The sequence below is a fragment of the Oncorhynchus kisutch genome, unplaced genomic scaffold (genome assembly GCF_002021735.2).
Source record: "Oncorhynchus kisutch isolate 150728-3 unplaced genomic scaffold, Okis_V2 scaffold1329, whole genome shotgun sequence".
Taxonomy (NCBI): Eukaryota; Metazoa; Chordata; class Actinopteri; order Salmoniformes; family Salmonidae; genus Oncorhynchus; species Oncorhynchus kisutch.
The window spans coordinates 88,939-114,309 of NW_022263274.1; the positions used below are offsets into that span (position 1 = coordinate 88,939).

Consider the following 25,371-nt stretch of genomic DNA (forward strand, 5'->3'; position numbering starts at 1 on the left):
AAATAGTTTTATAATGAAGAGTAGACCCAACTAAACACCCTGGATTCTTTACACACACATTGAAAGGCAAAAATGTCGAATTTGGACTCATCAGACCAAAGGACAGATTTCCACCAGTCTAAGGTCCATTGCTCATGTTTCTCGGTTCAAGCAAGTCTCTTCTTATTTTTGGTGTCCGTCCTTTAGTAGCGGTTTCAATGGAGCAATTTGACCATGAAAGTCTGATTCACGCAGTCTCCTCTGTGAACAGTGCATGTTGAGATGTGTGTGTTTCTTGAACTCTGTGAAGAATTTATTTGGGCTCCAATCTGAGGTGCAGTTCACTCTACTGAACTTATCCTCTGCAGCAAAAGTAACTCTGGGTCTTCCTCATGAGAGCCAGTTTCATCATTGCGCTTCATGGTTTTTGCGACTGCACTAGAAGAAACTTTCAAAGTTCTTAAAATGTTCCGTATTGACTGACCTTCATGTCTTTAGTAATGATGGGATGTTGTTTCTCTTTGCTTATTTGAGCTGTTCTTGGCATAAAATGGACGTGGTCTTTTACCAAATAGGGATATCTTCTGTAAACCATCCTTACCTTGTCACAACACAACCTGTTGGCTCAAACGCTTTAAGAAGGAATGAAATTCCACAAATTAACTTTTAAGAAGGTACACCTGTTAATTGAAAAACATTCCAGGTGACTACCTCATGAAAAGGTTGGAGAGAATGCCAAGAGTGTGCAAAGTGGTCAAGGAAAAGGATGGCTACTTCGAAGATTCTCAAATATAAAATATATTTTGATTTGTTTAACACTTTTTGCTTACTACATGATTCCAATTGTGCTATTTCATAGTTTTGATGTCTTCACTATTATTCTAAAATGTAAAAAATTGTAAAAATAAAGAAAAACCCTTAAATGAGTAGGTGTGTCCAGACTTTTGACTGGTACTGTATATATTATGGTAATGCAAATATGGTACAATCCAAGGGTGCAAAGCTTTTGGAGACTTACCCAGAAAGACTCACAGCTTTAATCGCTGCCAAAGGTGATTCTAACATGTATTGTGAATACTTATGTAAATTAGATATTTCTGTATTTCATTTTCAATACATTTGAGAAAAAATTACAACATATTTTCACTTTGTCATTATGGGGTATTGTCTGTAGCTGGGTGAGATGATAAAAAACTATAATTTAATCCATTTGGAATTCAGGCTGTAAGAAAACAAAATGAGGAATAAGTTAAGGGGTATGAACACTTTCTGAAGGCACTGTATATCTGCAAGAAAGTGATAAATGAGTGACTCTTTGAAAGGGGGTCATATATACATTGCCTTATTAAAAATAAAAATAAAGCTATCGTGCTATAATCGGCATAGTTTCTCAGACCAAATCTTCATTCTGGTTTAAACAAAGCAATCTGATCATGCTCCAGTAAAATACACGCTACAGGGAATAAAAAAAAAGGCTTCTGCAAAGCACATATACATTGTCCAATCAACATCCACACATTGATTTCATTCTTCGGGTCTTTATTCAACCACAAACACACGTGGAATAAAATGATCTTTCAGTGTCTTGTTGCAGGTTGTGCAATGTTCGAAAGTGTGTGAGAGATTAGCATTAATGTTTGTGTATGTGTGTGGGGTCAAGTTTGGACGGTCGTACATATGCAAATAGGCAAGATTGTACATTTCAGGTCCATGGACAGCAGCAATATCGGCATAGCGATATCTGTCATTCAGCACCACATGACAGTAGACAGCGGCCATCTCATGTGAAGTTGGCACTGGGGAAATCCCATGTAATGAGAAACGAGGCCAAGGAGGCAAAAAGACTGAAGGAGAAGACTCCCACAGGAACTCTATGCTAAACTGTTCTGCCACATTCATTTCAAATGTTACATCTTTCGATTTGTAAATGATAGGGAATACATCTGCAAATAATTGAAACTGATTATTCAAACTACACTTTACAGCTTTTGTGTGTCTGTGCATCATAGGTACAACAGTAAGCAATTCCGTTCTCAAATGTCTGTTTATTGTGAGAAACAAAAGGAAAAACACCTGTTAGACCATTACAATGCGGACTGTCATGCATTTTTACTATTACCAACAAGACAACGAAGTGATACGTGTCATGGAGACTAAAAACGGATACTTTCCAAACACCAAAAGTTCCTACGCTGAGCGATATTGTTTACTACACTATTATTCATACAATCCAAGTCATACGTTTATTGTCATTCATACTCTTATTTTTAACCGAATATCTTTTCAAAAGTGTCCATTCTGTCAATTCAGAGCATGGAAAAATATTGGAATAATGTGCTTAAGGGGACTGACACTCAAGCCGCACAACAGGATAACACAACAACCACATTTTCAATTGACAATCATTGCTTTAAATGGATGTGGTCGATAGATTTGTATAGGTGTAGCAGTGTGATGTTGTTCCCCTATATTATGCACCAAATTGCACACAAGGACCAATTCAAATCGGCCAGGTCAAGAGGGGATGTTAATAATTTGATAATAATACTAATAATTCAGTCTATTTTTTTAAATGTAATTACAGCTGCATAGCTAAAGTGTACAAACACTTTGTTACAATGTGGATAATATAAAGATATTGTATAGGCATATATAAACAATGTATTTAACTTGGAAACCAAGGTTGGATTAGTTGGTCTAAGCAACATGCACCTGGATAATCGGGTCATGAATCTGGACGGGCTCCTACATCCTCATATACACATTATGACAAAATAAAGAGTTTAATGTTTCACGAAATAAAGACATAGAAGCATACCCAATTATACAGGTTCTACACATTCCATTTCTCCATGGCAATAGAATGTAAACATTCTATTTTGCGCCAAACATTCCTACAACTCAATTCTAAGTGCAGCATATTGGAGGACTCCAGCCATTGATCATTCGCGACTTTAAGTCACTCCTGTTATCTCTAGAGCATCCCGTATATCTATAGCGCTGCATTTCTTCCCCATCTTACCATGGATAGGGTTTGGTGCATTCCGGAGTTCACTTATGGTCCCACAAAGGTAATCTTAGGATAAATTCATTTTAGCATACTGTAAATGCCTGTGCTTAATGTGCATAACAAAGCATCATTATTTTCATTATCTTCAAAGGATTTCTGTAGAAGCAGCCTTTATTTTCAGACTCTGCAGGCCTGCTGGGAGGAAACATATTACAATAAACAGGTAAGATTCAGCCCACAAAAACATAAACAACAGAAAAAGAGTTGTATTTCAAGACAGTTTAGAGAAGGTGGTCATAAGAGTTCTTAATAATCACTTGCAAATTGTGAGGCATGAGCAGTTGTGAAATGTTGCGAGAGGCCCTTCTGAAAGCACATGATATGGTATTTCGTGGCACAGACTCACACCTTACCTCATCTTGCAGAAGAAGCTCATGGTCCACTATCTGCTGCTCCAGAGTCAAGGCCAGGTCCCTCCCCATGTCACCACGGAGCACATGAGCAACTGGCTGGTGTCTCAGGGCAAAAAATCTCTTAGGGAGAGGTGAGTACCACGTCAGCACTCACATTCACTGCCATTACCTGCCACCAGCAGCACTCCAGGAGATGTGGGTAAAATAAACAACAGAAAAATCAGAAGCCAGGAAAGTTGAATTGCTCTGTGTTTTATTTGAAGGGTGTGGAAGGAAACCCTGGAGGAAGGAAACGACCTCGCTCGGCTGGTAAGAGAATGAGAGTTAGAGACAAACTACAAGTTAGTGAGCTCTTTACTAGCCTTTCAACAACGAGTTAGCACAGCAGAATAGATCTGTTGTGAAATTACACCAATGGGACTTCCTGTTTCATACTGCAGGCCTGGGAAGTAAACACTTGCCTAAAAATGATGAACATAGAGCACGAGGCTTTCTGCAAGCTCCGCCGCTCCATGCACCGCACCTCGCCAGCTGACATGTGAGTTCCATGTACTGCCCTGCATATGACTTGATCCATTTATCTACACATCTGGAACTACGCAGAAACAGACTAAGACAGTGTTCTAAGTGAGTACATTGCACATCGTTTACCTTTGTTTTCTCCTTATTGTTGATTTCAGCGATCCGAAGGTCCACAGCATCGTGGAGAGAGCTGTGAGGAGCATTCTGGGCGAGCAGTCCAAAGAGCCCAGTAGCAACCTGCTCAGCCCATCTCAGGTGGTGGTGGAGGTGGTGCCCAGGCTCCTCCTGGCCCTGTGGCTTCAGCCAGAGGAAGGCCATTCCGAGCACCCAATCCTAATAGGTGGGATGGCCGTGGGCATGGTGGCGGCCGTAGTGGAGAAGCTCTCCTGCATGTTAAAGGACCCTTCCCCTCACATCCCTTTCTCCCGGGCTGCTGCGTTTGACTCTGTGTGGTCGATCCTCGGTAGAATCAGTCAGTCCTTCTCCACCGATGACCTGCAGAGCCCTTTTTATACGAGCTCTGTTTGTGCCTTTGTGGCGGACGAGGTGCAGAGCTGCTTCCAGCCCTCTGCAGCCCCCCTACCAGTCCCCCCTGTCCTCGCGGTGGCCGCTTCCACCACACTACCAGCTGACATCCAAGCAGGTGAGTAGCACTGATAGAGAGCACTCTGACAGATGCCTGTTCTGATGACATCTTGGTTCCTTGTAGTAGTAGAGCTCATCAGGATTGTTGTTGTCACCCATAACACAGACCCGGCTTCTTCCCACCTCGAGGTTGTAGACATCACCCCTAACACAGAGGCATATCAGGCTTCTTTCCACCTGGAGGTTGTAGACATCACCCGTAAGACAGAGGCAGACCCGGCATCTTCCCACCTGGAGGTTGAGGACATCACCACTAACACAGAGGCAGACCCAGCATCTTCCCACCTGGAGGTTGAGGACATCACCACTAACACAGAGGCAGATCAGGCTTCTTCCCACCTGGAGGTTGTGGACATCACCCGTAAGACAGAGGCAGACCCGGCATCTTCCCACCTGGAGGTTGTGGACATCACCTGTAAGACAGAGGCAGATCCGGCTTCTTCGCACCTGAATGTTGTGGACATCACCAGTAACACAGAGGCAGATCCGGCTTCTTCCCACCTGAATGTTGTGGACATCGCCTCTAATACAGAGGCAGACCCGGCTTCTTCCCACCTGAATGTTGTGGACATAACCCCTAATACAGAGGCAGAGCCCATCTCTTCCCTCTTGGAGGTTGTGGACGTCACACCTGAAGAAAGGACTCTCACGATGGCCTTCTTCGGCACTCTGCCAGCTGACATCCAAGCAGGTGAGTAACACTTAGAGAGCACTCTGACAGGTGCCGTTTGTCATGACATCTTAGTAGAACCTTTCAACTGGCCAGTGTTTAGAAGCTACGGTTGGCATTTGTTTTCATTCTGTTCCTTTTTTTCCCCTTTCCAGAGGATGTTGCTGTGGTCATCCCGGATGTCACCAAGGACATGACACTGGATGTTCCATGCAGAGCTAGGAAAGGGGCAGTCCGGCGATTATTTTGCAGGCTTTGGAGGGCAGTGTGCTGCTGCGCCTGCCACAAGGAAGAGGAGGAACAATGTTAATTATTCATCAGACCTTCAGAAATGGGATTGAACCATAGACCATTAAATTATTAAATTATAATTGGACTCAATTCTGCTTTTCTTCTGTTTACTACTTCATTTCAGAAAATGTCTATAAACTGTCACTTTGCAAGTGTGGAGTAGGTTGTGTAAATAAGTGGAAAACATCCCAATTTAATGCTTTTAATAATGAACTTACATTTAAAAACAAAGGTATTATTTGACAACAAAAAAACAGAGGGCACTCAACCAACGTTGAGGTGCAACCCAAAAAAATTATCATCATAGAAAAGGAAAAAGCCCGACTCTTGCTCACTATAGAAAATGCATTGTTTTATTCAAGCAAGGTTAAAAGATTAACGTTTCGGCCCTGTCTATGATGATATACAAGTTGTGTTTGCCCAGTAAAAGGGTGACCCAGACTCACCCTGGTTCTTGAGGGTTGAAGATAGTGAAAAATGATCATTAAGTATCACAACACTGCTGCTCATTCATATTCAAACGCACTTCAGAGTACGGACACAAACATGGATGCCCCCCACACACAATGAACTTACCTGTACATATCAGAATCATACATTTGGCAGACACCTCTTCCAGCACATGTATTGATCCCCCACCTCAAACATGTTGAGTCAATTCCAGATGCTGGAATGCAGGTGCAGTAGGGCCAAGTATGTCATGATGTGATACCATGTGTAGCCCATATCCTGTGTTTGTGTTGATGTTTTTTTTTATTAAACTTTTATTTAAACAGGGTTTAAGAGTCACACTGAGATTAAACATTTATTTTACAAGAGTACCCTGTAAAAGTTGAAGTCATATTGAACAACTACCAGAGAGAACCTTCTCTACATAGGAATTGCATACCATATATTTTCCATACATCAAAATAATACTTTATTGTCAATCAGCAATTACTAACTTAGATAAGGCCTCAACAAGGCCCCAGTTAATGGTTGAAAATAACTTATGCCTTTCAAGCATTGATCAATGACACTCTTAGGGATTTGTTGGATCGGTTCGTCTTTGTTTACCTCGACGACATCCTGATCTTCTCCAAAAACCCTTCCCGGAACACATACGGCCCTGTCCCACCTCACTCAAGCAGGTTTTTGCAGGAATCCCGAGACTGACAGGGCATTCATAGAGCTCAAGGGACGTTTCACCTCCGGACCCATCCTCATTCATCCTGATCCTACTCGTCCCTTTGTGGTATAGGTGGACGCCTCGGACACCGGAGCTGGTGCGGTACTTTCACAGAGGAAAGAGGAGGACAAGGAACTGCACCCATGCTCCTTTCTCTCTAAATGGTTCTCGCCAGCGGAATGCAACTACAATATAGGTAACCGGGAGCTCTTGGCAGTTAAGTGGGCCCTTGAGGGGTGGAGACCCTGGTTGGAACCACTGCTTCAACTTCTGGTCTCTTCTCTGCACCTGGGTCCAACCTTACCACGTCACAGTTATAGCATCTCTTAATCCCTTCTCATAACATGTATGGCCCCAAAACATAATCAAGCAGCTGACCAATTACGCAAGACTTTAGTTCGAAGTTAACTGAGATTAATCAACAACTGGATACATTTCTTAATTTCTAAAGTGAAACTATCCTCCGCATTGGAGTACCTCTACAAGTACAAGTTAAACCAGTATTTCAGTTGTTTTACTGTCCCATGAAGAAGTGTGGCAGGCCTGTGAGGAAGGATCCTACAGCCCATAGCAATGAGCCTGGGCCCGTGCAGCTTCGTCCCAAAATGCCTGACCACAGCCAGGAACAGCAGGTTACCTGCAAGAAACCACAACACTACAGTAGCCAGGAATCTCAAATTATAAACGCTGTTTTTTTTTAGACTATAAATGGCATATCAGTTTGGATACTAGGCTACAGCTGGGACAACATTTCGTTTTTCAGGGGGGTGTATATGTAAGGGGCTTAATACAGAATTGTATTCCAGCCACTAGGCGGTACTCTGGTGAAGCCCATTTGAAATAAAGAAATATACAGTGCCTTGCGAAATTATTCGGCCCCCTTGAACTTTGCGACCTTTTGCCACATTTCAGGCTTCAAACATAAAGATATAAAACTGTATTTTTTTGTGAAGAATCAACAACAAGTGGGACACAATCATGAAGTGGAATGACATTTATTGGATATTTCAAACTTTTTTAACAAATCAAAAACTGAAAAATTGGGCGTGCAAAATTATTCAGCCCCTTTACTTTCAGTGCAGCAAACTCTCTCCAGAAGTTCAGTGAGGATCTCTGAATGATCCAATGTTGACCTAAATGACTAATAATGATAAATACAATCCACCTGTGTGTAATCAAGTCTCCGTATAAATGCTCCTGCACTGTGATAGTCTCAGAGGTCCGTTAAAAGCGCAGAGAGCATCATGAAGAACAAGGAACACACCAGGCAGGTCCGAGATACTGTTGTGAAGAAGTTTAAAGCCGGATTTGGATACAAAAAGATTTCCCAAGCTTTAAACATCCCAAGGAGCACTGTGCAAGCGATAATATTGAAATGGAAGGAGTATCAGACCACTGCAAATCTACCAAGACCTGGCCGTCCCTCTAAACTTTCAGCTCATACAAGGAGATGACTGATCAGAGATGCAGCCAAGAGGCCCATGATCACTCTGGATGAACTGCAGAGATCTACAGCTGAGGTGGGAGACTCTGTCCATAGGACAACAATCAGTCGTATATTGCACAAATCTGGCCTTTATGGAAGAGTGGCAAGAAGAAAGCCATTTCTTAAAGATATCCATAAAAAGTGTAGTTTAAAGTTTGCCACAAGCCACCTGGGAGACACAAACATGTGGAAGAAGGTGCTCTGGTCGAACTTTTTGGCAACAATGCAAAACGTTATGTTTGGCGTAAAAGCAACACAGCTCATCACCCTGAACACATCATCCCCACTGTCAAACATGGTGGTGGCAGCATCATGGTTTGGGCCTGCTTTTCTTCAGCAGGGACAGGGAAGATGGTTAAAATTGATGGGAAGATGGATGGAGCCAAATACAGGACCATTCTGGAAGAAAACCTGATGGAGTCTGCAAAAGACCTGAGACTGGGACGGAGATTTGTCTTCCAACAAGACAATGATCCAAAACATAAAGCAAAATCTACAATGGAATGGTTCAAAAATAAACATATCCAGGTGTTAGAATGGCCAAGTCAAAGTCCAGACCTGAATCCAATCGAGAATCTGTGGAAAGAACTGAAAACTGCTGTTCACAAATGCTCTCCATCCAACCTCACTGAGCTCGAGCTGTTTTGCAAGGAGGAATGGGAAAAAATTTCAGTCTCTCGATGTGCAAAACTGATAGAGACATACCCCAAGCGACTTACAGCTGTAATCGCAGCAAAAGGTGGCGCTACAAAGTATTAACTTAAGGGGGCTGAATAATTTTGCACGCCCAATTTTTCTGTTTTTGATTTGTTAAAAAAGTTTGAAATATCCAATAAATGTCGTTCCACTTCATGATTGTGTCCCACTTGTTGTTGATTCTTCACAAAAAAATACAGTTTTATATCTTTATGTTTGAAGCCTGAAATGTGGCAAAAGATCGCAAAGTTCAAGGGGGCCGAATACTTTCGCAAGGCACTGTAGTTGAAGTGAATTGGGAAGAGTAAGAATGAAAAACTAAAGAAAGACTGTAAATGGCTGTTACCTGTGCTAACATGATTTAAAGTGAAGTAAACCGTACTTTTCGCGTTGTAGTTTATATGATAAGCTCATTGGAAGGGTAACATATACAGGATGTACATCAATGGGCATAAACACGTGACACAGAAAATACAAATATTGACATTTAGGAAATCAAAATGCATCTAAATATAGTTTGTTCTGTCTATGAAAAACAATTTTTTTTTATTGTAAAAAAAAATATATGTATAAAATATGCTTGTCTGTACAGTAAGTAAATGTTGGAAATCCAAAAAGCACAAAAATATGTTTTTGTAAAGTTTAAAATAAAATATATGTGTATAATACACTGCTCAAAAAAATAAAGGGAACACTTAAACAACACAATGTAACTCCAAGTCAATCACACTTCTGTGAAATCAAACTGTCCACTTAGGAAGCAACACTGATTGACAATAAATTTCACATGCTGTTGTGCAAATGGAATAGACAACAGGTGGAAATTATAGGCATTTAGCAAGACACCCCCAATAAAGGAGTGGTTCTGCAGGTGGGGACCACAGACCACTTCTCAGTTCCTATGCTTCCTGGCTGATGTTTTGGTCACTTTTGAATGCTGGCGGTGCTTTCACTCTAGTGGTAGCATGAGACGGAGTCTATAACCCACACAAGTGGCTCAGGTAGTGCAGCTCATCCAGGATGGCACATCAATGCGAGATGTGGCAAGAAGGTTTGCTGTGTCTGTCAGCATAGTGTCCAGAGCATGGAGGCGCTACCAGGAGACAGGCCAGTACATCAGGAGACGTGGAGGCCGTACGAGGGCAACAACCCAGCAGCAGGACCGCTACCTCCGCCTTTTTGCAAGGAGGAGCACTGCCAGAGCCCTGCAAAATGCCACAAATGTGCATGTGTCTGCTCAAACGGGCAGAAACAGACTCCATGAGGGTGGTATGACATCCGCAGCTTACAGCCCAACACCGTGCAGTATGTTTGGCATTTGCCAGAGAACACCAAGATTGGCAAATTTACCACTGGCGCCCTGTGCTCTTCACAGATGAAAGCAGGTTCACACTGAGCACATGTGACAGACGTGACAGTCTGGAGACGCCGTGGAGAACGTTCTGCTGCCTGCAACATCCTCCAGCATGACCGGTTTGGCGGTGGGTCAGTCATGGTGTGGGGTGGCATTTCTTTGGGGGGCCGCACAGCCCTCCATGTGCTCGCCAGAGGTAGCCTGACTGCCATTAGGTACCGAGATGAGATCCTCAGACCCCTTGTGAGACCATATGCTGGTGTGGTTGGCCCTGGGTTCCTCCTAATGCAAGACAATGCTAGACCTCATGTGGCTGGAGTGTGTCAGCAGTTCCTGCAAGAGGAAGGCATTGATGCTATGGACTGGCCCACCCGTTCCCCAGATCTGAATCCAATTGAGCACATCTGGGACATCATGTCTCGCTCCATCCACCACAGACTGTCCAGGAGTTGGCGGATGCTTTAGTCCAGGTCTGGGAGGAGATCCCTCAGGAGACCATCCGCCATCTCATCAGGAGCATGCCCAGGCGTTGTAGAGAGGTCATACAGGCACGTGGAGGCCACACACACTACTGAGCCTCATTTTGACTTGTTTTAAGGACAAAGTTGGATCAGCCTGTAGTGTGGTTTTCCACTTTAATTTTGAGTGTGACTCCAAATCCAGACCTCCATGGGTTGATAAATTTGATTTCCATTGATCATTTTTGTGTGATTTTGTTGTCAGCACATTCAACTATGTAAAGAAAAAAGTATTTAATAAGAATATTTCATTCATTCAGATCTAGGATGTGTTATTTTAGTGTTCCCTTTATTTTTTTGAGCAGTGTATATACGTTTCTGTAACGTAAAGCAATGCAGAAGCAATACGCATTGTAAATGATGATATAACACATCAGATTAATGTGAACATGAGGACACAAAGGAGAGATTCATTAAAAGATCATCTTTTAATACATTTTTAATGCTGAAGTTTTTTAATGCTGAAAAAAATCTATGTATTGCAAATCCAATCTGGGCAAATGGCCTGTTGGACAAAAATAAAAATTAGATAACATCCTTGCTACTTCAGTCATTTGCTATGTTAAAGTAAAATCTCATTTAATGATGAATGGATACAATTTGGAAGGATTTTCCAAAGACATACCTCAGTAGGGTAGAGTGTCAGGTGGTACAACCATTGGTGCCATGAGGTCAAAGTGTGAAGGAGGGAGCAAGCCAGAGAGCTGTCTAGGAAGCAGTCCAGGCCCAAGGCTTTGAGTTGGTCTCATCATTGTAATGCATTGTAGGGTATCTGCTGCCCCATAGACCTGCTGGTAGTAGGAAAGGTGTTAGCAGGAGACCACCAGGGACATCTATGATCGGCTGACACGGTCTTGGTTAAACCACATGTATTCTAAAGCAATATTCACTTGCTTTCATAGAGTAAGGACTCACTCCTTTGGGGACACTGCCAGTGTTCTCCTGATATCCATATGTCCCCATTCGTGGAGGTGGTTGTACACACTTGTTCTGTAAAACACATCAACACATTTCCCAAATTGTTAGTAATATTATCACAGTTGAAATACAATGGTTGTCCACTGTTTTTAATTTCATTGAATTTAAGTGTGTACCTCAGCATTGGGCTCAGTTTTGTTAACCCATCTGTGCAGAGTTGGATCCCAGACAATCTGAGGAAGAAGATATTAGCAATGTGAAGCAAGCCACAATTTTTACAAATTTTAATCCACTCAATTGTCTCTACATAGAATATAGTGTTAATAACCAGTTCCTTACAGATCTGTCTTTGTCCTCAGGTAGATGAACCTCCTTCTTATTAACTCTTCCACTCCCAAAGACCCAGCTGAGCCAGCCTCCACTGTTATTGTGAACAGCAGTGGTCTCGGGCTCAGCCACCGGCCGGCTGCCAGTCTGGCACTGAGGGTTGGCCTCGGAGTGTTCCGGCTTGGTAATGGACATCATAGCAGGATGCTCAACATATCTAAGTCGGACATCTGTAATAAGTGGAAGAAGTCAGGCCACTCTGATCATGTCACCACACAGAACAATTACTAGCTGACAGGTAGGAACGTCTCGCTCTGATACTCTGTTACAACCCAATCTTAACCTACACGCAGTCACGGGGATTACTGGGAGTTTACTCCAGTACTCTGCCATCGCATTGTTTTGGTTGCAAAATCAACAATTCCCTGCATATTATGTGAGGGCTTACAAATGTGACCAATCGCCAAACTATTTCTGCATAAAATAGTCACATCATCACGCTATCACAATGGTAATTTCTTTACTAATTAGGTACGTTTAAGTGACCTCTTCTCTTGGAATAGAAATCCACAGGTGGAGTACACGCTCCACCATCCAAATCAAATCAAATCAAATTTATTTATATAGCCCTTCGTACATCAGCTGATATCTCAAAGTGATGTACAGAAACCCAGCCTAAAACCCCAAACAGCAAGCAATGCAGGTGTAGAAGCACGGTGGCTAGGGAAAACTCCCTAGAAAGGCCAAAACCTAGGAAGAAACCTAGAGAGGAACCAGGCTATGTGGGGTGGCCAGTCCTCTTCTGGCTGTGCCGGGTGGAGATTATAACAGAACATGGCCAAGATGTTCAAATGTTCATAAATGACCAGCATGGTCGTATAATAATAAGGCAGAACAGTTGAAACTGGAGCAGCAGCACGGTCAGATGGACTGGGGACAGCAAGGAGTCATCATGTCAGGTAGTCCTAGGGCATGGTCCTAGGGCTCAGGTCCTCCGAGAGAGAGAAAGAAAGAGAGAAGGAGAGAATTAGAGAACGCACACTTAGATTCACACAGGACACCAAATAGGACAGGAGAAGTACTCCAGATATAACAAACTGACCGACACATAAACTACTGCAGCATAAATACTGGAGGCTGAGACAGGAGGGGTCAGGAGACACTGTGGCCCCATCCGAGGACACCCCCGGACAGGGCCAAACAGGAAGGATATAACCCCACCCACTTTGCCAAAGCACAGCCCCCACACCACTAGAGGGATATCTTCAACCACCAACTTACCATCCTGAGACAAGGCTGAGTATAGCCCACAAAGATCTCCGCCACGGCACAACCCAAAGGGGGGGCGCCAACCCAGACAGGAATACCACAACAGCTCTGTGTCATCCGCATAGCAGTGAAAGTTAACATTATGTTTTCGAATAACATCCCCAAGAGGTAAAATATATAGTGAAAACAATAGTGGTCCTAAAACGGAACCTTGAGGAACACCGAAATTTACAGTTGATTTGTCAGAGGACAAACCATTCACAGAGACAAATTGATATCTTTCTGACAGATAAGATCTAAACCAGGCCAGAACATGTCCGTGTAAACCAATTTGGGTTTCCAATCTCTCCAAAAGAATGTGGTGATTGATGGTATCAAAAGAAGCACTAAGTACTAGGAGCACGAGGACAGATGCAGAGCCTCGGTCCGATGCCATTAAAATGTCATTTACCACCTTCACAAGTGCTGTCTCAGTGCTATGATGGGGTCTAAAACCAGACTGAAGCATTTCGTATACATTGTTTGTCTTCAGGAAGGCAGTAAGTTGCTGCGCAACAGCCTTTTCTAAAATTTTTGAGAGGAATGGAAGATTCGATATAGGCCGATAGTTTTTTATATTTTGTGGGTCAAGGTTTGGCTTTTTCAAGAGAGGCTTTATTACTGCCACTTTTAGTGAGTTTGGTACACATCCGGTGGATAGAGAGCCGTTTATTATGTTCAACATAGGAGGGCCAAGCACAGGAAGCAGCTCTTTCAGTAGTTTAGTTGGAATAGGGTCCAGTATGCAGCTTGAAGGTTTAGAGGCCATGATTATTTTCATCATTGTGTCAAGAGATATAGTACTAAAACACTTGAGCGTCTCTCTTGATCCTAGGTCCTGGGAGAGTTGTGCAGACTCAGGACAACTGAGCTTTGAAGGAATACACAGATTTAAAGAGGAGTCCGTAATTTGCTTTCTAATAATCATAATCTTTTCCTCAAAGAAGTTCATGAATTTATCACTGCTAAAGTGAAAGTCATACTCTCTTGGGGAATGCTGCTTTTTAGTTAGCTTTGCGACAGTATCAAAAAGGAATTTCGGATTGTTCTTATTTTCCTCAATTAAGTTAGAAAAATAGGATGATCGAGCAGCAGTAAGGGCTCTTCGGTACTGCACGGTACTGTCTTTCCAAGCTAGTCGGAAGACTTCCAGTTTGGTGTGGCGCCATTTCCGTTCCAATTTTCTGGAAGCTTGCTTCAGAGCTCGGGTATTTTCTGTGTACCAGGGAGCTAGTTTCTTATGAGAAATGTTTTTAGTTTTTAGGGGTGCAACTGCATCTAGGGTATTGTGCAAGGTTAAATTGAGTTCCTCAGTTAGGTGGTTAACTGATTTTTGTCCTCTGGCGTCCTTGGGTAGACAGAGGGAATCTGGAAGGACATCAAGGAATCTTTGTGTTGTCTGTGAATTTATAGCACGACTTTTGATGTTCCTTGGTTGGGGTCTGAGCAGATTATTTGTTGCAATTGCAAACGTAATAAAATGGTGGTCCGATAGTCCAGGATTATGAGGAAAAACATTAAGATCCACAACATTTATTCCATGGGACAAAACTAGGTCCAGCATATGACTGTGACAGTGAGTGGGTCCAGAGACATGTTGGACAAAACCCACTGAGTCGATGATGGCTCCGAAAGCTTTTTGGAGTGGGTCTGTGGACTTTTCCATTTGAATATTAAAGTCACCAAAGATTAGAATATTATCTGCTATGACTACAAGGTCCGATAGGAATTCAGGGAACTCAGTGAGGAACGCTGTATATGGCCCAGGAGGCCTGTAAACAGTAGCTATAAAAAGTGATTGAGTAGGCTGCATAGATTTCATGACTAGAAGCTCAAAAGACGAAAACGTCTTTTTTTTTGTAAATTGAAATTTGCTATCGTAAATGTTAGCAACACCTCCGCCTTTGCGGGATGCACGGGGGATATGGTCACTAGTGTAGCCAGGAGGTGAGGCCTCATTTAACACAGTAAATTCATCAGGCTTAAGCCATGTTTCAGTCAGGCCAATCACATCAAGATTATGATCAGTAATTAGTTCATTGACTATAATTGCCTTTGAAGTAAGGGATCTAACATTAAGTAGCCCTATTTTGAGATGTGAGGTATCATGATCTCTTTCAATAATGACAGGAATGGAGGTAGTCTTTATCCTAGTGAGATTGCTAAGGCGAACACCGCCATGTTTAGTTTTGCCCAACCTAGGTCGAGGCACAGACACGGTCTCAATGGTGATAGCTGAGCTGACTACACTGACTGTGCTAGTGGCAGACTCCACTATGCTGGCAGGCTGGCTAACAGCCTGCTGCCTGGCCTGCACCCTATTTCATTGTGGAGCTAGAGGAGTTAGAGCCCTGTCTATGTTGGTAGATAAGATGAGAGCACCCCTCCAGCTAGGATGGAGTCCGTCACTCCTCAGCAGGTCAGGCTTGGTCCTGTTTGTGGGTGAGTCCCAGAAAGAGGGCCAATTTTTCCTCATAATCCTGGACTATCGGACCACCATCCCATTTCCACAGTGGTGCCACCATGCGGATGATGGGAGGTGGTTGTGGATGATTGTTTCCATTCTTCACAGGGACACTGGCTGTGAGGAGGATCCCCTCCCTGTGTGCAGGGACACTGGACATTGGGACGATTCCCTTCCTCTGCGCAGTGATACTGGCCATGAGGAGGATCAACTCCTTTTGTTCAGGGATGAGGCCTGATGCTCGGAGGATCTCCTTCCTCTGTACAGCAACATCAGCTGCTGTGATGAACTGCAGGTATAAAATAGAGCATATAGTCATTCCCTAAAAAATCAACCACTTGGAATCTATAGCATCATTGACACATAGTACACTGAGTGTATTAAACATTATTAAGAACACCTTCTCTTTCTGTGACACAGACTAATCAGGTGAAAGCTATAATCCCTTATTGATGTTAATTGTTAAATCTTCTTCTCAGTGTAGATGAAGGGGAGGAGACAGGTTAAAGATGGACTTTTAGACAATTGAGACATGGATTGTGTATGTGTGTCATTCAGAGGGTGAATGGGCAAGACCAAACATTTAAGTCCCTTTGAACAGAGTATGGTAGTAGGTGCCAGAAGCTGTTGGGTTTTTCAGCTCAATAGTTTTCCCTGAGTATCAACAATGGTCCACCACCAAGGGTGGGGCATCAATAGGAAGGTGTTCTTAATGTTTTGTTCACTCAGTGTAGATCATTCCCTAGCATATACTTTCATTTGTATGTGTACTGATATTGTAAATACACAAATTATATTAATGTTATCTACAATATATTATAATACCGTAAGCCTCCCTGCTGCAGGGGCATTTCCTCCTACAATTTTGAGCTGATTTTCTTCACTTTAGCAATATTTTGTATCTTTGTTCATTTTTACATTTATTGTGTTTGGAATGGCACTGTTACTACAGGAGATGATGCTATCATAAAGTATCTGATGTAAGTATGTAGGACAATTACACATAATGCTCACTGACTGAACATTCAAAATGACCATAGCAATTATTGACTCATTCACATGCCATCGGAAACTTGGAACCTCAGAGTTAAAATGAATGTAAGTTATTAGCGTAGAGCTTCCTACTGGTTGATTCTAATACTTCACAAGTGGGAAACTTTCCATGACGAGTTAGTCATTCCATGACGAGTTAGTGAGTCAGAAATGTCAAAATGTCCTAGTTCGACTTGAAGTGCCTTCTATGATGTAGGGCAGGCAGTAACCAAATTATTTTACTGTGCCAAGTCGCACAGACTTTTATGGTGGATTCAAAATGAGTAGCCTAACAATTATTTACATGGCCCCAGGTACATTTGCAACCAAATAATTTTTCTGTGAGAAATCAATAATAGTTGCACTCATAGGGTAACAGTCAGCAATTGACAGTGAGCAATGAGCAAGATAAGCATTGACGGGAAGTTGACAATAGCTTATTATTAGTGTAAAGTCATTGTATTTCTATGGTTGCAGTCCTCAAAGATTGAATTGCATTGAATTTAATTAATCAGATCCAATGATTTACTGCCCTTAAGGTGGGGTACCGCTAGTCATCATTATTATAATCACCATCTCAATCATTATCACCATACCATCATAGACTTATTCTTCTGTATCTGAGACTCATCTGACACTACCTTAGACATGGCAGTCTGCAACTCAATACACTGCCCCTGCATGGTGTTCAGCGTCCCCTGCATGTGGTTAATCGAATGCTTAACATCGTTCAGCAGGATCTGAATCTCAAGCCTGCAAGAAATCAGGTGGTTCAACACACTGAGATGGGAAGAGGCTTCAGACCATGCCCATTGGACCATCTTTAGGATTCTTTCTCACTTAACACCAATCTAATTAGGAATGTAACTTTGTTCAGAAGATGTTACAATAGTGTTATTTAGAAGAGAAAAAGTGTACTTTGTCAGGCGCCAAAAGGATGACGGCATGTCTCCCTGCTCCAGTGAGCTCTGCTGGCAGGTCTTGCTCACTGTTGGAGGAACAGGAGCCAAATTAGAGGAAAAATATCTATGGTAAGATAATGTAATACAATCTTTAAACCCATCAGAAATATAGTGCTTACCTCCATGAAAATATTGGTCCATGTTATTTATAGCTGCATTGTCCCAATGTTGATGAGAAGGTCTTGATGAAACGATCAAGTCAACATTTTGTTAGACATTTCAGAGATAGCATTAGCAATTGTACACGAGACAGTGCTTCCAGATATTGAGGTATCTTCCTTCTGAGGTATGTAAAAAAAATATTGTGTGTGAGTACTCACATGAAAGGTATCCATGATTCTAGATGAAGCCAATCATGTATGTGATTACCATCCTATGGGTCAGCAATGGAATGATTACTACACAGCTTTCAGGAGACTTTATGTCTTGGGCCTGGATGAATCATTGAAATACAAGTAATATTGTGAATTTGTGATGAATAATTGCCATAGTAATTTGGAATATTCCATCAAAGTTATTTGTTTTGACAGTCAAAACAACTAACTCTTACGATTAATCACTTGACTTGAGTAACTTGAGTTGACGGAAGTAGCAACTTTATATTCTGACCTAGACACTAACTTGTGCAATGCCTAATGCACAATCTATGCATGTTATTGGCTCATCATAGTATATAGCCGAGGGTCTCATAGTCCAAAAACAGCATTGGTCATTGGACTGCTCAGTCAAAACAACTCACTTTTATGATTAATCACTTGACTGGAGTAATTTGAGTTCGGAACTAAAACATTAAAAGTAGGCTATAGCTTGACACATATCCTTACCTTGAACAAGCGTATCCAAAAGGCCTGTACAGTCGTGCGTGAAGATACCTTTAGGCAGATAAAAGCGCGGTACGGGTTGAGACATGCTCGGTAATGTGAATCTGTAACACTGATATAAAAGCACGTTTTCATTTATAATGTACACTGTACAATGACCTGCAAGCCAATCAGAATCTAGTTTTAAACAACACTGTGGGTTCCATGGAACGTCACAAACATATTAGGCCACTTGCGTCCCAGATTACAGTCACTGAACATGGGTTTAATAGCTATAATGGCTATATGTACAGTATATGCACATCGTATTGAATTGAGATTACATTTACTGCACCACTGTAATTATGTAGCCTAATCCTATGAGGACCATATGTGAAATGTCAGAATCATGGCACATGAAAACATAATTAAATTGACTGCAGATTACAAAATTCACTGTGACAGAATATCCATGTAATTCCAATTAAATTACGTTAAACCAATGTGGAATAAACATTGAATTGATGTATGTGCCCAGTGGGAAGTGATCAATTCGAAAAGATTGAATACATACAGTATTACAAAGAAAGAGATACAAAAATTGCTTAGAAAAGCTTGAAAAAGTCTAATTTCCCCGGGCCACTCAAAAGTCAAATGTATGTACGCATTACAGTACATCGCTTTGGATGAAAGCGTCTTCTTTCAAATCCCTGACTCTCACACATATTTACAATCTCGCAATGTTTATTTCTGGGGCTTTCACATTTTGTGAAGTAAATGATGTGCAGGAGAGCTCCACGAAATCAGTGACATGGTCAAGATGGCGACATGAGAAGGTGGAACATTTCTAGCTGAGGAACAATTTTAGGGTTCTCTGATAAAGTTTATAGTTTTAGACTGCAGTTGGAATTTGTTTTTCGTTTTCACAAAAAACGATATCTAACCATACAATGAATAATTTTGTAATTTATCAATCCATTGACATATTTTTGACGATTTCCAACGAACAAGCTAGCTATCGAAACGTTTCAGCGTGTGCCGTTAAGTTAGCCTGCTAACGTCTTCATAGCTAGTAGCATGTAATCAGGACATGACCAAACTGTTGCTGAGATAATGGATGTTGAAACTTCCAAGGAGAAAAGAGGCATTGTTGAAACTCACTCATATGTTTGCAGTGTAAAAAAGGGGGGTGAATGCGATTCATACCCGAATACCCCAACCAAGGAGCAACTTCCAAAGAAGCTGAGAAGTGAACCATCAATGAGCCAGCTACAGGACAACATCGTCCGCATCCTCACGGCTAAAATCAGAGAGTACAGATAACATCATGAATTTGGTGTAAAAGAACACTGTCAGTATCGTTAACCTGAAGAAATCGATTGATTTCAGTGCTGAGGAAGTAAAAACTCTGAAGCAGCAGAACGCAACATTGAACATTCAGGTTGCAAAGAAGGAGAAGAAACTCACTGAAATGGAGTCAAAAGGTAAACGAGAATGACCGGTATAGTCGGAGATGGAATCTTCGAATTTATGGAATAGCAGAAAAATTTGACGAGAACATCAAAGCAAGACATTTGCAGGGCAATAGGAGGAGCGAAATGTTGTTGCAGGTTCTCTGGATGTAGTGCACCGCCTGGGTAGGCTGAGAGATGGGGAAAACAACCAGCCACCACGACCAGTGATCATGAGATTCATCTCCAGGACAGTGAGGGACATGACATGGAAAAGTGCAAAGAAAAATGACTATTTAAAGAAGAACAACCTGAGGTTCAAGGAGGATCTGACAGCATTTGACAAAGAAGCTCAGAATCGTCTGTGGCTGGATTTATCAAGTGAGTTGTGCAGGACTGAGTTTTATTTGCGTCTGATAAAACTTGATATTTCTTGAGGAAAGAGCATTGTTTGTGTGAGACAAACTTTTTGTTATATATATATTTATTTTATGGCAGGGAAATTCGCACTGACACTTAATGTTAACTTGATGGCTATTACTTTTTACCAATTTATGGTACAATGTTATTTGCAATTGTATAAATATATATATATAGAATTTAGGTCACCCACTTGCGTGGTGCAAAGGACTGTTTTTATTTGCAACTAGTAAGAACTTTTCTTTTTGTGAGACCCTGGTTCATGTAAACGTATACAAGTTTAATATTCTTCATCTAGTCACTGTGATAGTAAATGTCCATTTCTGTTTTTTTAATTAATGCTAGGCGAATCGTAATATTTTTAAGAGACAGGAATGAGGTTTCTAAAGCAGTTTCCTGTATTGAAGACTTTTCCTTCGTTTCGGGTTTGAAAATGAATATCAGTAAGTCAGTCTTATTTCCATTCAAGGATTGTGTTTTACAGGAAGTATTTGGTATCCCAATTAAAGATAAGGTTACTTATATTGAAATTGTTATATGCAAGGATGAAAAACAAAGGACTGAATTGAACTTTAACTAATTGAACCTCGGGTTGATGAGAGATATTTCGTTATAAGGTTGAGTATTATTATCCAAAGCTGAAGGGTTATCCAGATTGGTTTATGTCTCGTTGTCACTTGACTTACCCCCTAAAATTGTAAAGGACTTAGATAAGATTATTTGTAGTTTTATTTGATGTGATATCCACAAAAATGATGTGGATATATTGAAGCAACATCTCAAGACATCAGTCAGGAAGTTAAGGCTTGGTCGCAAGTGGGTATTCCAAATGGACAATAACCCCAAGTATACTTCCAAAGTTGTGGCAAAAATGACTTAAGGACAACAAAGTCAAGGTATTGGAGTGGCCATCACAAAGCCCTGACTTCAATCCTATAGAAAATGTGTGGGCAGAACTGAAAAAGCGTGTGCGAGCAAGGAGGCCTACAAACCTGACTCAGTTACACCAGCTCTGTCAGGAGGAATGGGCCAAAATTCAGTAAACTTATTGTGGGAAGCTTGTGGAAGACCAACCGAAACGTTTGACCCAAGTTAAACAATTTAAAGGCAATGCTACCAAATACTAATTGAGTGTATGTAAACTTCTGACCCACTGGGAACGTGATGAAAGAAATAAAAGCTGAAATAAATAATTCTCTCTAGTATTATTCTGACATTTCACATTCTTAAAATAAAGTGATGATTCTAACTGACCTAAGACAGGATTTTTTTACTAGGATTAAATATCAGGAATTGTGAAAAACTGAGTTTAAATGTATTTGGCTAAGGTGTATGTAAACATCAGACTTCAACTATACCTAGAAGTGCACACTATTCTTATTCTTTTTTAATGTATGTATATAGTCAACTATAGTCAACTATACAACTTCTACTACTACTACACTTTATATCATCCAATAATATATAATGAAAAACACTCAACATGAAGAATTAATGCAATTATGTTAATTTCAAATATTTATTTTGAAATATAGATTAGGTGCTCTTCTTTTTATAGCAGGAAGTAAAGGGACTGGACAAGGCTTTGCCTATAGCTGAAAACATCCTGGAAATGAGCGAACGCTTCCTTGGTTTCTTCTTGGTGGAGCATACACTCTCTGTTCGGCAGGATTGTTGATCATTGACAATTGCTGGGGGAAAAAATGTAAACATAACATTTTCTTTAACTGACCCTAGTTAGTGTGAAGAATTAGTATTGCATTATTATTATTTAAATTGTAATATTCTACATAATTTACAAATGTCGGGCAGCAGGTAGCCTAGCAGTCTCAATCCGCCTATTTAACGCAGAAGTGTTACATAGGCCCCCCCAGGGCTTAGACTGTTTAGTGCCAAAAAGAAGGGGATAAAAACATGCAAAAAATATATATACATATAAATAAATATATATTTCGTCAACTTTCTTATATCTCTCAGATTTAGGACAGACAATTCAGTTCCATGTAGTGAATCTGTTATTCAATGCGTTTGTATGGGCAAATAGCAGTAAGGCCGATACAAACCCCTCGGCCCAGACAGGGCTTAGACTCTTGTGGGTTAAAAAGCATGATCATTACAAAGGTGCAACTCGTGCTGGAGGCAATAAAAGGCCACGCTAAAATGTGCAGTTTTATCACACCACACAACGCCACAGATGTCTCAGAGACAGAGACTGAGAAAAATAGGAGCAAGGAAAAACGCTGGTTGACTTGTTTTGAGGGAGCGTGCAATTGCCATGCTGACTGCAGGAATGTCCACCAGAGCTGTGGCCAGAGAATTGGATGTTTATTTCTTTACCATAAGCCGCCTTCAATGTCTTTTTAGAGAATTTGGCAGTATGTCCAACCGGCCTCACAACCACAGACCAAGTATATGGCGTCGTGTTGGCTGTAGGGTTATGGTGTTGGCAGGCATAATCTACGGACAACGAACACAATTGCATTTTATCAATGGCAATTTGAATGCACAGAGATACCGTCACGAGATCCTTAGGCCCATTGTCGTGCCATTCATCTGCCGCCATGCATGGCCCCATGTCGAAAGGCCTGCATACTCACCAGACATGTCAACCATTTAGCATGTTTGTGATGCTCTGGATTGACGTGTACAACAGCGTGTTCCAGTTCCCACCAATATTCAACAACTTTGCACAGCTATTGAAGAGGAGTGGGACAACATTCCATAGGCCACAATCAACAGCCTGATCAACTCTATGCGAAGGAGAAGTGTCACGCTGCATGAGGAAAATGGTGGTCACACCAGATACTGACTGGTTTTCTGATCCACGCCCCTACCTTTTTTAAGGTATCTGTGACGAACAGATGCATATCTGTATTCCCAGTCATGTGAAATCCATAGATAAGGGCCTAATGAACGTATTTCAATTGACTGATTTCCATATATGAACTGTAACTCAATAAAATCTTTGAAATTGTTGCATGTTGCGTTTATATTTTGTTCAGTACACATTTGAGTGTATTGACTTACCTGTTTCACTGACGGCAGGGGTCTGGTTCTGGGAAGGTGTTGGAGTGCAGTGGTTCTTCTTGTTGACCTTCTTTGTACACTGGGTAACAAACAGTCATTTATACAGTAGGAGAAATTGCACACAAAGGGTATCAGTGTTTACCATCATACTGTACGTAATGAATAAAAATAATCTTAAAAATGTGTATTTTGATGACATTATGTACCTTTTGGTTGAGTCCACAGAGAGCGCTGAATCTTCCTCTCTTCTTTTCCTTTCTACAAGTTGTTGGAAGCCCAGAATTACCTACCTCGTCACTGCCAAGTACATTGTGTGATGACAACTGTGTCATGGAGGGAGGTGAAGAGCTAGCCTCATTGCATTTAGCTAGTAGTTCCCTAGTTAATGATTTGACCAGGGCATCGTCAAATGCATAATCCGTTGACTTCATTGCAACCTGGAGCATCTTCTCTGACCCAAATTCTTGAAGAAGCCCCTTGTAGACAGCCTTGAAAATCTTTTTGATTTTCAGATTCTGGGGGTAGGCTTGAGTTGGTTCAAGGCCTGAGGTGCCACAGAACTCAGACAGAATCCTCTTTGTAAGAACTCTTGATGTTTCACCAATGTCAGAGGATTCCAGTAATGTGAAAGGGGTGATCATTGACAGCAATCTAACAATCAGTAAAAGTACCAAAGAGGTGTCATCATTGCTAGTGGAGTCAAATGATGCATGTGTATCAGAGTCCATGGCTGATGGAGTTGATGGATGCACAGAGACACTAGACATCTCCAGATCTTTGTTGTCCATCTTAAATTCCACCTTTCCTAAAACTTGAATATCCACAGTTCCACCGTTGTGTGTGCTGCTGCCAGACAGAGAGGGTCTAGGCAATGATTTGGAAACTAGACTGACGGCAAGTGGTCATGAGAGCCGGTCTGTCAGAGTCAAGTGTTCCAGCATCAGATGGGGACAACCCATTGATTATGTTCATCAACTCTGATAATTCTTCTGATGAATTGGAGGCCACAGAACAGGTATCCATGACCTGATCGACCATTATATTGGTGAAAAGGCTCTTTGTGTCAAAGTAAACCTGTGAGGAACTAACGGAGATGGCAGAAGAGCTCGGCATAACCCAACTTGTTTCCTGCAGAGAATCATCAGAGATGATAGTTTGGCAGAAATCGGATCCTGTGATGGTGGAGGAAGCCAGAAGACAATCTGCTGTAGCAGACGTTTTATTGACTCCGTAGCAAAGGAGTATACAAGGTCAGATGGAAACTCCCTGGATTCTTCAGAAGCATTCAATCCTGTCTTCAGCTTCAAAAGAATAGAGTCAGACACGCTCTTGCCAGCTGGCACAAAAAGAGCCTGGGGGGTGTTGTGACTTTTTATGAGCTCATAAACTTTGTCAGTGAGCTCATGTGAGAAGTTCTGAAGACCGTCCCTGGGGCTGAGTCTCGCAAGTCTTCTTGTAAAAGAAGTGACATCATCTGCAGTGGCTATGTGTCCGTATCTTCTCTTGGAATGACCTCCATAACAGTGTCAACTATGGCAGAGATGGGTTGCCTGTGTGTAATTGTTGACCCTTGTGAATGAGTTGAGGAGTCACTCATATCAATGACTGAACTCCTAATGATAGGACAATAGATTTCAACAGGCCACTCATTGGGCACTGGAGTGCCTGGAAGAGAATTTGTAAAATCACTCTGGGACCCTCTGGTCATGGCAGAGGTGATGGATAGGGAGGACTTTGAGGAGGATGGCCGGTGATCTCGTGTCCATCAGTTCTCACCATGTCAACATCCTCCAACATGGAGCCCACGATGGAACGAGTCAGTCAAGAGGCCTTTCTCTGAGGTGCTCATCCTCTCTGACATAGACACTCTCCTCTGGATTGTCATCAGAGTCTGACTAATTAAGGCGTTG

The 25,371-nt window shown here is 41.7% G+C and overlaps 1 protein-coding gene across 6 annotated transcripts in view; it reads right to left on the minus strand.

Annotated features, from left to right (window-relative positions):
* LOC116365980 (TOG array regulator of axonemal microtubules protein 2-like) overlaps positions 1-20,396 on the minus strand; it is a 40,423-nt gene extending 20,027 nt beyond the window's left edge. The window contains exons 1-10 of one of the 6 annotated variants that reach the window (XM_031818304.1): positions 20,031-20,396; positions 19,770-19,863; positions 18,588-18,635; positions 18,084-18,136; positions 17,883-17,944; positions 17,720-17,789; positions 12,010-12,227; positions 11,847-11,903; positions 11,668-11,742; positions 11,378-11,543 (exon numbers count right to left, since the gene is read on the minus strand). The gene's annotated coding sequence lies outside the window, so the exon portion shown is untranslated. Of the gene's footprint in view, positions 1-11,377; positions 11,544-11,667; positions 11,743-11,846; positions 11,904-12,009; positions 12,228-17,719; positions 17,790-17,882; positions 18,196-18,587; positions 18,697-19,769; positions 19,864-20,030 lie in introns of all 6 variants that reach the window. The other 5 variants (XM_031818301.1, XM_031818303.1, XM_031818300.1 and 2 more) reach the window with 5 other exon arrangements.
* Positions 20,397-25,371: the final 4,975 nt, after the last annotated feature.